This window comes from Cygnus atratus, chromosome 1 (genome assembly GCF_013377495.2).
Source record: "Cygnus atratus isolate AKBS03 ecotype Queensland, Australia chromosome 1, CAtr_DNAZoo_HiC_assembly, whole genome shotgun sequence".
In the NCBI taxonomy this organism is placed as follows: domain Eukaryota; kingdom Metazoa; phylum Chordata; class Aves; order Anseriformes; family Anatidae; genus Cygnus; species Cygnus atratus.
Window position 1 is genome coordinate 164,270,295 of NC_066362.1, and position 14,549 is coordinate 164,284,843.

Consider the following 14,549-nt stretch of genomic DNA (forward strand, 5'->3'; position numbering starts at 1 on the left):
CTGCCAGAGCAGGTTCCTTAGAGCAGGCTGCCCAGGTAGGCGTCCAGACAGGCCTTGAACATCTCCAGAGAAGGAGACTCCACAACCTCCCTGGGCAGCCTGTTCCAGTGCTTTGGAAGGAAGGTTACTTGAGAAAGATCGTGTGCTTCCCTCCTCCAGATGAATTTATTCTTTCCATCTCCAAAAGACCTTTCTGTTAAATAGTACCTTTGTGCTTAATTTTGTCAGTGGATCATGGGTTGTTCCCAGAACAGATATTCTCATAGAAGAACAGCCAGTTTACTGATAGAGAGAAAAGCAGTTAATCCTAGAAGGAGAAAGCAGATTGTACTGTCCAAGCTCTAGGCCATGAAATGGAGTAGTTGGATCAGTCTCCAAAGACGTGATTGTGAAGTAGAGCTTCACCATCCCACCATCCCACATCTCTATGCCAGTCATTGTCTGTGTTTTTAATTTTTCTTTTTCAGTGTAAATCACTGACTTGTGGCATTGTACTCCCCAGTTCCTGCTCTGTTGTTTTCTAGACACTGAATTTACAGCCCAGAATTGATTTTCATGTAACTTGATATCTTTTGGATAAGGACTATAAATGCCTGAACCTCCCCACTTGTCTGTTTCTGCAAAACTAACCTTGACTTATTCAGTGTACAACTGATCTGAAGCATCAGGCCTTGACAGCTCTTCATTGATGGGATGAGGAGTTGAGTTTATGGTGCCTGGCTTCGTTGGATATTTTTCTGCCTTCAGTGATCTGCGTTACAGGCTTTAACAGAGTTTGCATAAGCACATTGCTTGCCCCCATCTCACTTTTCCAAAACAGAACTTTAAAAGTAAAGATCATTGAAGAAATAAATACAGGTTGACAACCAGTAAGTCATAACAATATGCTTAAGGCAGGTGGCATTGTTTACACAGCTCTTATGCCTTCCACTTTACTGGGTCATTTATGTGGGACGTGTTAATAGCCCTCTACCATCAAGAGTATTTCCAGCTCTGAAAACGGAAATATCATGCCCACAGCTTTGCTCTAGAGATCCAGGGCATTCACCAGACCCTTCCAACTGTCAGAACTCTGTGTCCAAAGGCGAAAGGAAAAACTGACTGGCTGTTATGGTCATACCAGGAATACTTGCCAGAACAGTGTCTCTGTTTACTTTACGGTAGGCCTAGAAAAGGATGCAGCACTATGGTTTTAACACTTAGCCCATTTTGTCAATTTTGGATGTAAGTGGAGTGCTAAAATGAATGGAGAAAAACAGGGTGCGTTTGCATGACTTTTTGCAGGACGATGCAGAGATACTGTGGTAGGGACAGAAAGGAGCAACTACCCATGTTAGGTGATTTCACCAGAGCTATCTCATTTGGTATTGCTCTGAAATGTCTCTGCATTGCCTCCAGAAAGAGATAGCTCGCTGATGGCCTGCAGAGTGCAGAATTGCTTTCGCTACTTGCAGGAAATTTAAAGGTGGAGGACTGACTCCTAAGAAGGCCTGATGAGAACTGTCACATCCCAACAGAATAGCACAGGGTAACGAAGAAAGAGAGGCCTGGGACTCAAAAGCAATACACCTATTTAATTGTGATGATACTTCTGGACTAATAAGTGCCATTTTTCAACCACGTCCCTGTTTCAAATGAGGCAAAACAAGCAGCAACCGCAGGCTCTGCATGGACGGGGGGTTGCAGTAATCTTGGAGTCCAGCTCTGTAGTGATGACCTTGCTGGGAAGGGAGAGCACACCCTGCCCCTGTCAGCTCTTTCAGGCTGTATGGGTGATCTCACCCATTTCTTGAAGTTTATGTGCTTTGCAGCAAAAGTCTCTTCTGAAGGGAATTATTGGCAAGAAACAGGCCTCCAGAAGTTTGGAGTTAGCCTTAAATCTAGCATAGCTTAAAGTCTGTAAATAAAACATCTCAATGATCATTTGCTTTCTGTCAATCTCTGCTGCTAAGACACCTGAGTTCCAAAACCTAATGTGTTAGAAGCCAGATTTGATGGAATTTCCTTAACAAGACAGCTCTTGCTGTGTGTGGTTGTGAGATCAGACCTGGGTCTGAAGGGTGGTGGCTGCTGAAGAGAAGAGATGCCCTCTGAGTTGCAGGGCAAGGAACTCAGCAGAGAACAGCACTGCCACTAAACAGAGATAAGAAGGCTGGGCACAATCCAGACCTTGATATAAAATATGAGATGCTCCCTTGAGCTAAAGGCTTTCAAGATAACTTTCAAGCTGGAGGGAGGTTTGTTTCATACTGGAATACATAGGTGTAATTGAAAATAGAAATCTGTTTGTGGGACACACTCTCTTTTGCTCCTGTTCATCTGAGTCTCATATTTCTGCAAGGAGTTTTGCAGAAGTGGAACTCACCATAAAATGCCATGATTGCTTAGAAACTTGCCACTGCCCCAGTGGTTTCTGCCTGAAATACAGGAATAGATTACATGTGGCCATAAGCATGGGTTTACAAAAGGGGAAAGGAGCCTTTTCACAGGCTATACCCCTGTACATATGTTTAGCCATAAACTACTCTGAGAAGACAGGCAGACCCTATGTTGGCAGTGACACTTGCTTTGCCTAATGATGTCTTATGTTATCTACACTTCTCTGGCAGCTCTGCCTAAGTGTGGGATGAAGCAAAGCTTGGAAGGAGTGAATGGCTTAAAAAGGAGGGACTTAACATTGTATTTGAGAAGAATTTAGGATGCAACTGAAAGAAGGGGAAAATTTAATCTCTTTAGGAGTTTTATCAGTTCAGATGCCACATCCTCTGGCAGTGGCTACCTCAGCCACAGGTAGGGTGAGAGAAATGGCAGGCAGCATATTCACAGTATAACCTGTGAGTTAGGTGCTATGATGACAGCCATATTTACATCTGCTGCACCAAAATGACTTCACAAAAAGCAGTCTCTTTGCATAAGTGTCTCAAATGCATCTTGGTGAAAAATATACACTAAAAACAACTATCACAGCTTCTCTCAAGCCTTTCTGAAATCTAAACACTCAACAACAGACAGAGTCAAGTCATTTCTTTACAGTGTTAGCATACTTAGGGTAAGAAGTATTTTTTTTTTTTTCTGTTCTGAGCCATCCCCAACATATTGCTATCCAGACAAACTGTATTAGTGAGCCAACAGGAGAATTTAGAGTACACAAGCTGCCTTGCATTAAGCATAATTGCACCAAGAACTTTGTTAGAAGCAACTCTTGTTGAAAGAGTCGATGAAGTATGTGCATCATTGTACAAAAAAACCCTCTCACTGAACAGAAGGGAACTTTAAAACACCTTCAAAGCAAGAGGCACTAGGCTGTAAGCCAGAGCACCTGGAAGATAGGTTTATATGGTGTATTTCTGAGCAGCTTCTAGAGTCTGGAATGTAAAGAAACCATCTTCTAGAAGAATAATGTTTTGCTGATACTCTTCCTGGAATGAAACTACTAGTGCATTTAAACCAAAGTAGCAAAAGTGCTGCTCTCACTACTTGATGTCTTCTGGGATAGATTAAAGCTATTGCACTCATATTAAGTAAGGTACAAGTTGCAGTGTGTGTTAGATGAACTTCACTCATTAAAGATATTAGTCTAAATTTACAGCTCTCTTAAGGAAGTACAACTCAGCTGGGCTCAACAGTCTTGCACTCTTTTACATCAGCAGTGAAATTCAGCCAATGCTTCTCTGAGATATTTTTGTACTCTGTTCCCAAGCACTCATTTCATTTCCTGGACTTCTTGATACCATTGCCATTCTAGATAAACAAAGTACCACAAAGTACCATCAAGCTAGCTTGTTAGTCATTTAGAGAATTTTTGGCCAAAAGATGATACATTCAGTTCCATTTATTTTTCATAAAATTCCTTCCCCATTTTATTTTATTTTATTTTATTTTATTTTATTTTATTTTATTTTATTATTTTATTATTTTATTATTTTATTATTTTATTTTATTAATTTTTTTCTAGTGGAAAAATCTGCAAGGTAAAGTTTTTGTTCCTTTCAGTCACAAGAATTGAACATTGGCAACTCTTACTGCATGTAACACAATGTTCCTGTTTACTTTACAAACATAAGGTCCCATTCTGAACTCACTAAGTGCTTGGAGGCCACACAGCTCCATAGATATGGATCCAGAGTTTTGTGTTGACACACTCGCTTAATTTAAATTGTGGTACCTCAGACACCATGCAGCAGAATAGCTGGGGTGTCAATCTCCATGTAAGCACTCTGGGTCTCCTGTAGGTTGGGCAGCCCACGATGATGCTCAAAATGTGATGGTGATGGGTGCCTGGGTACAGCTGGTGTGGATCTGGCTCCATGCTGCTGTCAGACCTCCTTCTGCAGTGGCATAACCTAATTCTGGGTGCAGAGTCACCCAGCAGTGGCCAACAACTTTTTAAAATGGGGTTCTGATCTACTAAAAGTTTCCTAAATTTTATTACTGCTTTTCGTTTCCTGTACTATTACAATAATGATGGCTTTATTTTATTCTTGCATGCTGTCGTTCAGTACTTCACCTTTCCACATAAAGTACTTCTTTTAGGTCCTTTTTTTTCTTTGTTATCCCTTCTTTCCCCTCCTACCCTCACTTTTTGTGTTTGTTTGTTTGTTTGTTTTGTTTCTGTTCATGCTTTTGTAGATTCATTTTCAGTGGGCAACTTACAACAGAGTCTCTTCTTTTTCACCAGGTCTAATATTGAAACTAAATCAGGAAAAAGGAAGGATGAACTGCTGCTGTAAGAAAAAGGAAGGACACATTCCTGTTGTGCAGAAAAAGTGATGTCCACAAGCAGTAGTACAAGGTAGCTACAGAAAGGGCAAACAACCCCAAAATGTAGTCTCTTCTTCATGCTTGTACTGCCTCACTGTTTTCCTCAGTCTTCATGCTGCTTTCTCCCAGCAGGGTCTGAGAACTCCTTTCTCTCTTCCAGCACTCTTGGTTTGCAGTCTCTCAGAGCGATATCAAGGGGACAGAGGTGGGTGGAAGGCTTAGTATGCTCTGTGTGTGTATGCGTGTAGGAAACCCACCCCAAAGCCTAAATCGGAAGCTGTTCCTCATAGCAGCCTCAGTACACGAATGTCATCTACAGCATCTCTGCAACCTCAGGAGCGCCCTCCTAGGACTGCTGCAGGGTGGAAGTTGTCCTTTCTTGCAGCTTCCCACCCCCAGCCCACACAGCTGGCGAAAACCCATATGACATCTTGTGTTGGAGTTTCCAGCAAATCATGCAGGAGGACTTAATCTGTTTTGTGCTACCTGGGAGACCCTTGGAACCCCCTGAAGAGGCACGTGCCTAATTGGATAACCACTGGTGCATACCCCTGACTACACAGCTGACAGCTCATGTGTAGCAAAACCGTGTGAATGCTACCACTTTTCATTACAGCCTTTACAGCTCGCCACAGAACAATGCTTCAGCATCAGAGCTTTTACCATTGTTGTGGTTTAACCTGGCCGGCAGCTAAACACCACACAGCCGTTCGCTTACCCTCCCCCCTCCCTCTCCGGGATGGGGGGAGAGAAACGGGAAAGTGAAGCCTGTGAGTTGAGATAAAGACAGTTTATTAAGACAGGAGAATAATAATAATAATAATAATAATAGTACTACTACTAATAATGTGTACGAAACAAGTGATGCACAATGCAATTGCTCACCACCCGCTGACCGACACCCAGCCTATCCCCGAGCAGCCGGCCCCCCCACCCCAGCTAGCCACCCCTATATATTGTTCAGCATGACGTCAGATGGTATGGAATACCCCTTTGGCCAGGTTGGGTCAGCTGTCCTGAGTCTGTCCCCTCCCAGCTCCTGCTGCACCCCCAGCCTGCTCGCTAGCAGGACAGAGCGAGAAGCTGAAAAGTCCTTGGCTTGGTGTAAGCACTGCTCTGCAACAATTAAAACATCAGCATGTTATCAGCGCTCTTCTCATCCTAATCCAAAACATAGCACCCTACCAGCTACTAGGAGGAAAATTAACTCTGTCCTAACTGAAACCAGGACAACCATCCACAGTTTTAAACTTTCACGTTGAAAAAAAAATTACTACATTTGTATTCTCATTTCACAAAGTTTCTGAAAAATGTAGCTCATTTAATCCAAATATGGACATACTTTATACTAACTTAGAGCTGTTTATCCAAACCCACTGTACTTTGCACAGACTGTCACATTGATTTTAAATGATTTACTGGTGCCCAAAACTTGAGATCAATAGCACCATTGTGAAAAATCTACAGATAGCCTGAAACTATATGCCTAATGTTGACAATTTAATTCCCAACATCACCGACTATTTCATGAAGACCATTTCAGCAAAAGTGTTCACTTACTCCCACTGCACAAAGCCTTACTGGCATTTCACATAGTTACAAATATTTGCTACGGGACCAGAGTCAAGCAGTTCACAGATGTGATTCTGAAATGAAAAAATGAGAGTCCATCTCCTCATCACTAGTCACAATTTTTGGTGGCATGGTGTATTATCAGTGAAGGGTAAATAAGGGCATGCATTGCATAATTTTGCTGGCATTTTCAGCACAATTCTGTAAAGAGAAGCCTGAGGAGAATTGACTCCATATGACCTGAATAAACCAATTACTTCACTGATGATCAATGTATATGCATTTAGACAAGTTCCTACTCTTACAAGTTTTTTTTTTTTTTTCAGTTCTTGGTATTTCACCTAAAGCACCTGTTTACTTGATGAATCTCTCATGCAACTTAGGAGTGGTGAGAAAAGAAGAAAAAGAAATCAGCAGAAGAAGGAAACAGTTGATGATGGAGGCAACACAGGTGATGCCTGCTATGGTAGCTGGCCATCAGTTATCCAGTGTGGACTGACAGAGCTGTCTTCTACTGAAGAAAAAAAGTGTTGATCAAAGTTACCAAGCTCATAGCTTGCTCTTTTTCCTGATGGGAAAACCTTTGACCTTCAGCTTAGCAGCAATGAAATGCCAGCCTCAATTTTTGGTCTTTTATGGAGCAGGGTGCTCATCACTAAGATGTTCCTATGATCTCCACAGGAAATTGTGTGCTGCTACTGGTTGCAGGTGTTCAGTAACTTTTGGGGAAAAAAAAAATCCCATTTTGCTAATACAAAGAGCATTTCAAATTCTATCTGCAGGCAGCTGTGGTGAGATGTGAGACAAAAGATATCATTGGAAAATCCTGTTTTCAAATCTGTGATTCAAATAATTTCTTTCATACAGCAGATTATACCTATATAATGTAGTAAAACCACAGTGGTTTGGTATTAATATAAAGATATCCTACAAATCTTATTGCATAATATGAGTGCAAGACCCCAGGAATGTTCTCTGATCAATAGGCCTACATGGATCACTTATGATTTTATGATTAAATTTTGCAGAAGAAATGAGAAACAAAACTATCAGATAAAGGTAAAGACAAAGCAAAATGCAAACAGTTTTTGCATTCTAATACCAGATCTATGAGAATTGTATCATTTCTTCCGTTAAGATGACTCAATCAGTAATTTGCAGCCTAACAAATACTACTATCCATATGGAGTATAATAATAGTACAGCTTTAGGTTAGAGTTCGTCCCTCTGCACTCTCAAACTCATTGGAGATAGTAAGAGAGATTTTAACTGCAGGGTTTTGCTCTCCATACCTTTTCTGCAGCTGGTTATGCACTCAGACCTACTAGTGTCAGCTCCACTCAGTCTCACTCTCCCATTGTTTTGGCTTCAGTCTACTTATAGGTAATGAATTATATTTACTTACAGTCTGCCCGTGTTTATGCATTGATTCCTGAGGTTTGTTGAAATGAGTTAAACTGAGGATTTGTAAAGGAGAAATAATCTAGTGAATAGCTTTCTGGCGAGTGAATCAAACACCTTGAGTTGGATATTTTCTTCTAGCTGCTGATATCTCATGTCACACACAGCAGCTGACTTACCTTACCATAAGCTCTTGCCTTCCAGGAGTACTTAGCTGTCTCAACCACAAAATAATGGACAGTGCATGAACCCCTTATTTGGGATTTCCTTATGATTAAAGATGAGGCTGTACACATCTGAGTGCACTTAATAACACTGCCCTTTGAAAGATGAAGCCATGGAATGATGAATGTGGTCTCTTCATAATTCTCTGATTTTGAGGTGGAAAACACAAGTAGTGCATTTTAAGCCCTCTCTCCAAAACCAAGAGCAACAGCAAAAAAAGCTAACAAAGTGATGAGCTGGATGGCCTACAGGGCAAAGACACCTGGAAAAAAACAAAACTAGCGGGGTGTCTAATTTTAGTAGATTGTTTTGAACAGCTCTAGCCTAAGTAAAAGCCCAAACCAAGATAAAAATGTCAAGACATTGCTTGTCTACATTTTCATTTCTATTTCTTTATTCTGGATTGTTTTCCAACTAAGACATTCTGGCTTTCATAGCCGTCTCTGAAGGCAGTGTAGGTAACAGACATCTTAGAGCTATTCTCTGCATACTTCTGCTTATTTTTTCTTCACAGCTAAAAAGTTATAATTTTCTGCTCACCAACTCACTGGTCTTTGAAAACTTTCCAGAAAAAAAAAATATTTTGCAACTATTGTCATACAAATGAGAGCTGACTTGAGTGTGACTGTTGGGTTAGCAGGTCCCAAATTATTTGTATATTTTAACAATCAAACATGCCAGAAATGTAATGAACAGGTGGTAGAAGGCAGCTGCCAGGTAACTGCATTTTAGAAACTGAATGCAGAAGAGCAGTTTGCAGATGGTTAGAAGGAAAGCAACAATTCTAGACTAGCCCACCTGGACAATGAATTCACTCTATGCTTACTGCTTGTTTTCATAAAATGTTGTGTTCCTGTTTGTGCTGTTACAATATCCAGAGGCTCAAACCAAAATCAGGGCTATCCAGTGTTATGTGCAAACAAGGAACAGGTAGGCATGGTGCTTACTACTTGGCCCAATGTAAAATAATTTTAAACACCTATGAGAGGATTCTGTACATGCAATTTTAAAATGACCTTTGAGCAAGCCACTTACCAGGTCTGTTTACCCATGGAGATGATTAGAAAAGGACAAGAACTTTCAAATACTGGAATAAAGCATTTCTACAACTTTCTCACTGAAAATTTTAAATGAAGATGTATTCTGTGGTGAGCAGGAAGTATTCCTAGCACAAACTGAGGATCCCACTTTAGTCCACTGTTTTTGTGAGGTTCCAGTAGATAGAGATTCCTGAAGTACAAAACATATAAAAAATGCTCCAAATATCTCTGGAAGAGCTTATTTGTCTCCATCAACTGTAGGAGAAATCCTGGAAGACCAGTTAGTAAGCCTTAGAGTAGTCAATGTGAATATTGTCTACTACTTTGGATTTTAGCTTTTAGATAGTACCATTACATTGACATGAGGTCTACATCTTAACTCTTTCCTTCACTTTTTTCCTGTGTTACTTGAAACCCAGATACACTGAGGCCAAGACTGTCAAGTATATTGTTTGCATGACATCTAGCAGAATGCTGTCCCTTCCAACTCACTTCTTGGTCTTTCCTGAGTTTTTTCATTTACAGCAACCCAATACTGAGGACATGCAAGGAAAACCCTTTGCAGTGCTAAGAAGATAGGCAGAATGGTCATAGGGAAGATAATCGGGTAGTGTGGGAAAATCAGAGCAGCAGTTTGCAAATAGACAACACATGTATGCTTTGTATGTAGGATTTCTCCTAGTCAGGATCAAAATTTTTGCTGGACAAAAGCCATTCTGCAGTACTAAATCCCAGGAAATAACTATGTGTACTGTTATACCTTATGGCTGTGCTGTTCCTTTGAATCAGGATTCATTTTTTTTTTTTTTTTTTTTTTCCTCCAGAGGACCACAGGCTCCAGTGCTCAATTTGCTGGCTCCAACCTGCTGCTATTACCTGTCCTCCCCTCCCTTCCCAACATCAGCCATTCGAAGAGCCTGGGAGTGTTGTCCTTGAATGTTGTCTGACATGATTAGCACCTTCCCCCTCTTCCCACTTTGCCAGCATGCCTGGTAGACTTCCAGCTATTCTGTAAGTTCCACGACATGTCTGTCCTTCAGCACATTTCCTGGCTTGCTTCATCACTCTCCAGCTGGTTTAGTTTCTTGCTTGTCAGAGACTGTCGGTGAAAGATTTCTCTGATCGGGGGAAAAAACCTCTAACTAATGCCTCTGAATCTGGGTTTCACAGAACAGGCTCACCTATGGATTTTAATCTCTTTAATACTATTGCTTTCAGCTGAAATACTGCTAGCTTCTTTAAGAAAAAGTCTTAAACTTGGATTTATAGCACTGGAATCCACAATTTTACACTTTGTACCTGTGCACTGTTTCTACCTTTTTGTCTGTCCATATAGCCATCTGGAGAGATCTATTTTATAAGCAGAGAGCACTCTGGAATATTTAAATAAACTTTTGGGAGTACTTAGGAAGAAATAAACTGATTTGTGTGGAAAAGAAAAAGATGAGGCCACCAGCATAGCCTGAATAATTAAGCTGTGTAGGCTTATTTTGTTTAGCTAAATCACAACACATCTAGAATGCTTTAAGTACCTTTTATAAAGAAATAAATATATATATTATTAGCTAAGCATTCGGGAGGAAGAAAACCTGCTATCAGCAGAAAGGATGCCGTTGGACACAATTTTTTCAAGCAGGAGGGCAAACAGGCAAACATTTTAGTGCCCAGTTCTGTCAAGCTTCTGGAACCAAGGAGAACTAATCCTGAAACAATTACACAAGACCTACGAGAAAGCAGAACAGAGAAGTTAAAAAGAGAGGGCTAGAGCTGAAGCAGAAAGTGCTTTTGTGATTGAGCATAGTGCAATCCATAGCCATAACAAATGTTTTACCACCACCAAAGATTTGTGCACCTGGATTCAGAAAGCGCTGAAAACCTCCTGGTGAAACCTCGGATGACATCAGGTCCTTTTTCTTGAGTATACTCAGATTTTACTGACAGAGGTAATATACATGCCTGTCCAGGAGCTGATAGAGAAATTATAACAGCCAGTGGACAGCTACTGATTTAGAGAAACTCAGTAACAGTCTGTTCAGAAAGCAGATGAGGTACAGGAATGGTATTGACATCATTTCAATGTTCTGACCTCACTTGTTTTAGCCTTTTTTTTTTTTTTTAAATCATCTGCGCTGGCTGTACCATGTCATACTTGCAGGAGGAAATTCAATAAGCACTACCAGTATTAGTGCATATTTGTCCTTCCCTTATGAGAAAACAGGCTCTTATTTAATCACAGCCCATGTTTTATGATAAAAGTCTGAAAAAGTGCATCAGCCATTTTCAGTTACTTACTAACATGACTAACGTTATGCAGACTGTTCTGTAGTGTTTTGCCCAGTTTTGTTCAAATGCTTCAATGAGCATTTAAATGAGCTTCCAGTATTTCCACTGACTCTTCCAGAGACTAATTATATGAAAATATTTATTAATAACTTGTGTTTTCAGTTCCTTGTAAAAAACATCCCAAAAAAGCTCAACCCTCAAGCAAACAAGGATCACTTCATTATAAACACAACTTGGTTCAAATACAATTCACGTAATTCTGTACCATTTCCTCACTTTCTCAGCCAGTCTGTTCTTTCATATATAGATATATTGGTATGAAATTTGATTTATCATGTTGGAAAATAATTGGGTAGTAGATTTACAGGAGTTTGTATTGGGTTGTATCTTTTTTCATTGCTCCACTCTGACACAAATGTGATTTGCTGCCATATATAACAAGATTAAGTGATCTTTGTTCAGTTTCTGTGCCTCAGTTCTTTTTGTGCAATTTAGAAGTTAGAATTTGAAGGAAAAACAGCTGACAACAAGAGAATAACACTAGTGTATTTGTGACCATTTTTGAGCAGCAGTATCAGGGAGAATATGAATATAGTGATGATAAGCTCATAAGGGTGGCATCACCATGGTAAATTGTCAGAGTAACTCCTCAATAGGGCACGGGACTAAATTTAGAAGACTACACTGCTGGTGAGTCATTGATCATTGCACAAGACGCATGGTCTTCTGTTATGAACATATATATACTGTATTTTGCGTACATGGATATGCAGTTTGGTGGCGATCTAATTATACTGTTGTGCAAATTACGATATTTTACATTGCCACAGGTGAAATAGAGTAAACAACAACCTGCAGTGGATCCAGATATAACCTTTTATCCTCCTTGAATTCCTCCCTCCCTCCCTTCCTCCCTCTCCACTAGCACTACATCCCCCAGGTCTCAATGTCCCTGCCCACAGGGAGGTGGTTGCTGGCCAGGGAAGGACAGAGCAGAGAGCCCTGTTGGGTCATGCTGTGGTGCTGCTCACAAGTACCAATCTCAGGTGTCAGTGACCAAGGTCCCTGGTCGTCCCCCAGGACTTGTGGCCATGCAGCTTTCTGATCTCCAGGGTCTTCCCCCACTTCAAGGATTTTTTCTCCAGCTGGGATCTTCACTGCTTTTTTTCTACATTCTCCAGCCCCCAGTTCTCCTAATCTAAACAGTTAATGTGAGAAAGCAAATGTAGGATCAGCCTCCTAATTGGTGGTTCTGTCTCACATTTTTTATTAATTGGAGGAATCAGGACATGCTGCATTTCTTTAGACCCAGTGTTATCAAAATTTACAGCAGCCCATACCAGTTGCAGCTAGCAACCATCAGGCTCATGCTTGCTTATGAGTTCAAAAGTTCAGTTTCAGATAATCACCCACTCACCCCCACACACACTACGATCTACTGCTTGCCAGTGTTTACAGCCTGAATTATCTTCACCTACTACATGTATTAGTAAAAAAATGCTAAATCTTGATAGAAAACAGAATTTCTTTTCTCTCCCTTCCCTTCCCTTCCCTTCCCTTCCCTTCCCTTCCCTTCCCTTCCCTTCCCTTCCCTTCCCTTCCCTTCCCTTCCCTTCCCTTCCCTTCCCTTCCCTTCCCTTCCCTTCCCTTCCCTTCCCTTCCCTTCCCTTCCCTTCCCTTCCCTTCCCTTCCCTTCCCTTCCCTTCCCTTCCCTTCCCTTCCCTTCCCTTCCCTTCCCTTCCCTTCCCTTCCCTTCCCTTTTTTCTTTTTTCCTGGAGATAAAGAATCTCGATGTCTCTTGTGCATCTATGCAAGTGATAACTATTAGAATGAACATTGCTTTAGGGATATATCATGTAATAAGTCATGCACTACAGTTACCTGGTTACTGTTGCAGTACAATAACTCTGAAGTAGAAAACAGCTTATTTTATTTATTTATTTACTTATTTATTTCAAATACACTATAAGTTATCCTGAAACAAATTTCAAATTTTTGTTCTTCACTTTAGATAAAATCAATAGTAATTTTGGGTCATATTTAAAATTTGTGCCTTCCTCTGAAATTTATCATATTTGAACTCTGATCAAATTTGTCAAATAATAGATTTACAGTATATGAGAAGCATGGCTTACTTGTTCACTTGTTCATTGGGAGAGACCTATGTAGTGCATTGGCTCTCCAGAAAAGCCAGAACTGAGCTCATGCTGGAGTAAGGAAGAACTGGAGAGTGTCATGCTTTTTATTGGGACTTTTTTTGTGTGTGTGTGTGTGCGCGCGTGTGCTTACTCTTCCTGTAGGTGCTTCAGGGGGAAAAGAATGGAAGAGGCTATGCCAATCCCTGAAGATGAACAGGCACTGTGGCAGGGTAGTTATGGGCAGGGAGACCACTGGTGACACTGCATGCTAAATGGATGAAGAAAGTGCACATATTTCTTATACCCCGTCAGCAAAGAACTGAAATGTGGTTAGTGTATTCTCACTACCGCATTGTATTTTACCTTTGGTTGTCAAAACTATTGCCAAAGTAAATGTGCTTTGACAGCAGATATTTATTCAGAAACTCTTGCCCTAAGTCACTATTTCAGTAGCTGATTTTGTAAAATGATAACATGAGACTAAAAGAGCTAGATTCTGCTTTTAATTCTGCTAACATAAATCTGGAATAGATCTACAGAGGTTTATGAAGTTATTTCTGATTTACTGTAGTGTGGCTGTGAGACAAATTGGTCCAAGGAGCATATCTGTCTAATATTTCCTTCTGTATACTATTTTATTATTTTGTATACAGAGAAGTAGACAGCCTCCTGTTACAGGGTGATTCAGCAGCTCCCCAAAACACTATGGTACCATTATAACCACACAGACATCCAGGTGCATCAAGCTGACAGCTAACAGACTGTTCATTCAATTTCCTGGTGACAGTTGCCACCCAGATTTACCTCTGGAAATGAGCATACAAGAGAAATACTTTGTGACAGCCCAGCATTTGGATGATGCCTTGTTTCAGATGATCATGATACCTCCATGTTTTGGAGCAGAAATTTGAAATTTGTCAGGAATGTAGTCTTGTGTTCAAGATGTCGTCTGCTATTCCAACAGAATTGACTCAAATTTGTTATTGTCTTGAGAAAGGAAGAAAATATAAAGAATTGGAGATCACCAGGCACATCAGACGTAAGAGAGCTTTGCAGATAAAAAAATGTCCAACCTCAGTGAAGAACTGGGACAAAGAGTGTTTGCTGCAGACTAAAGCCAAGATCTCTA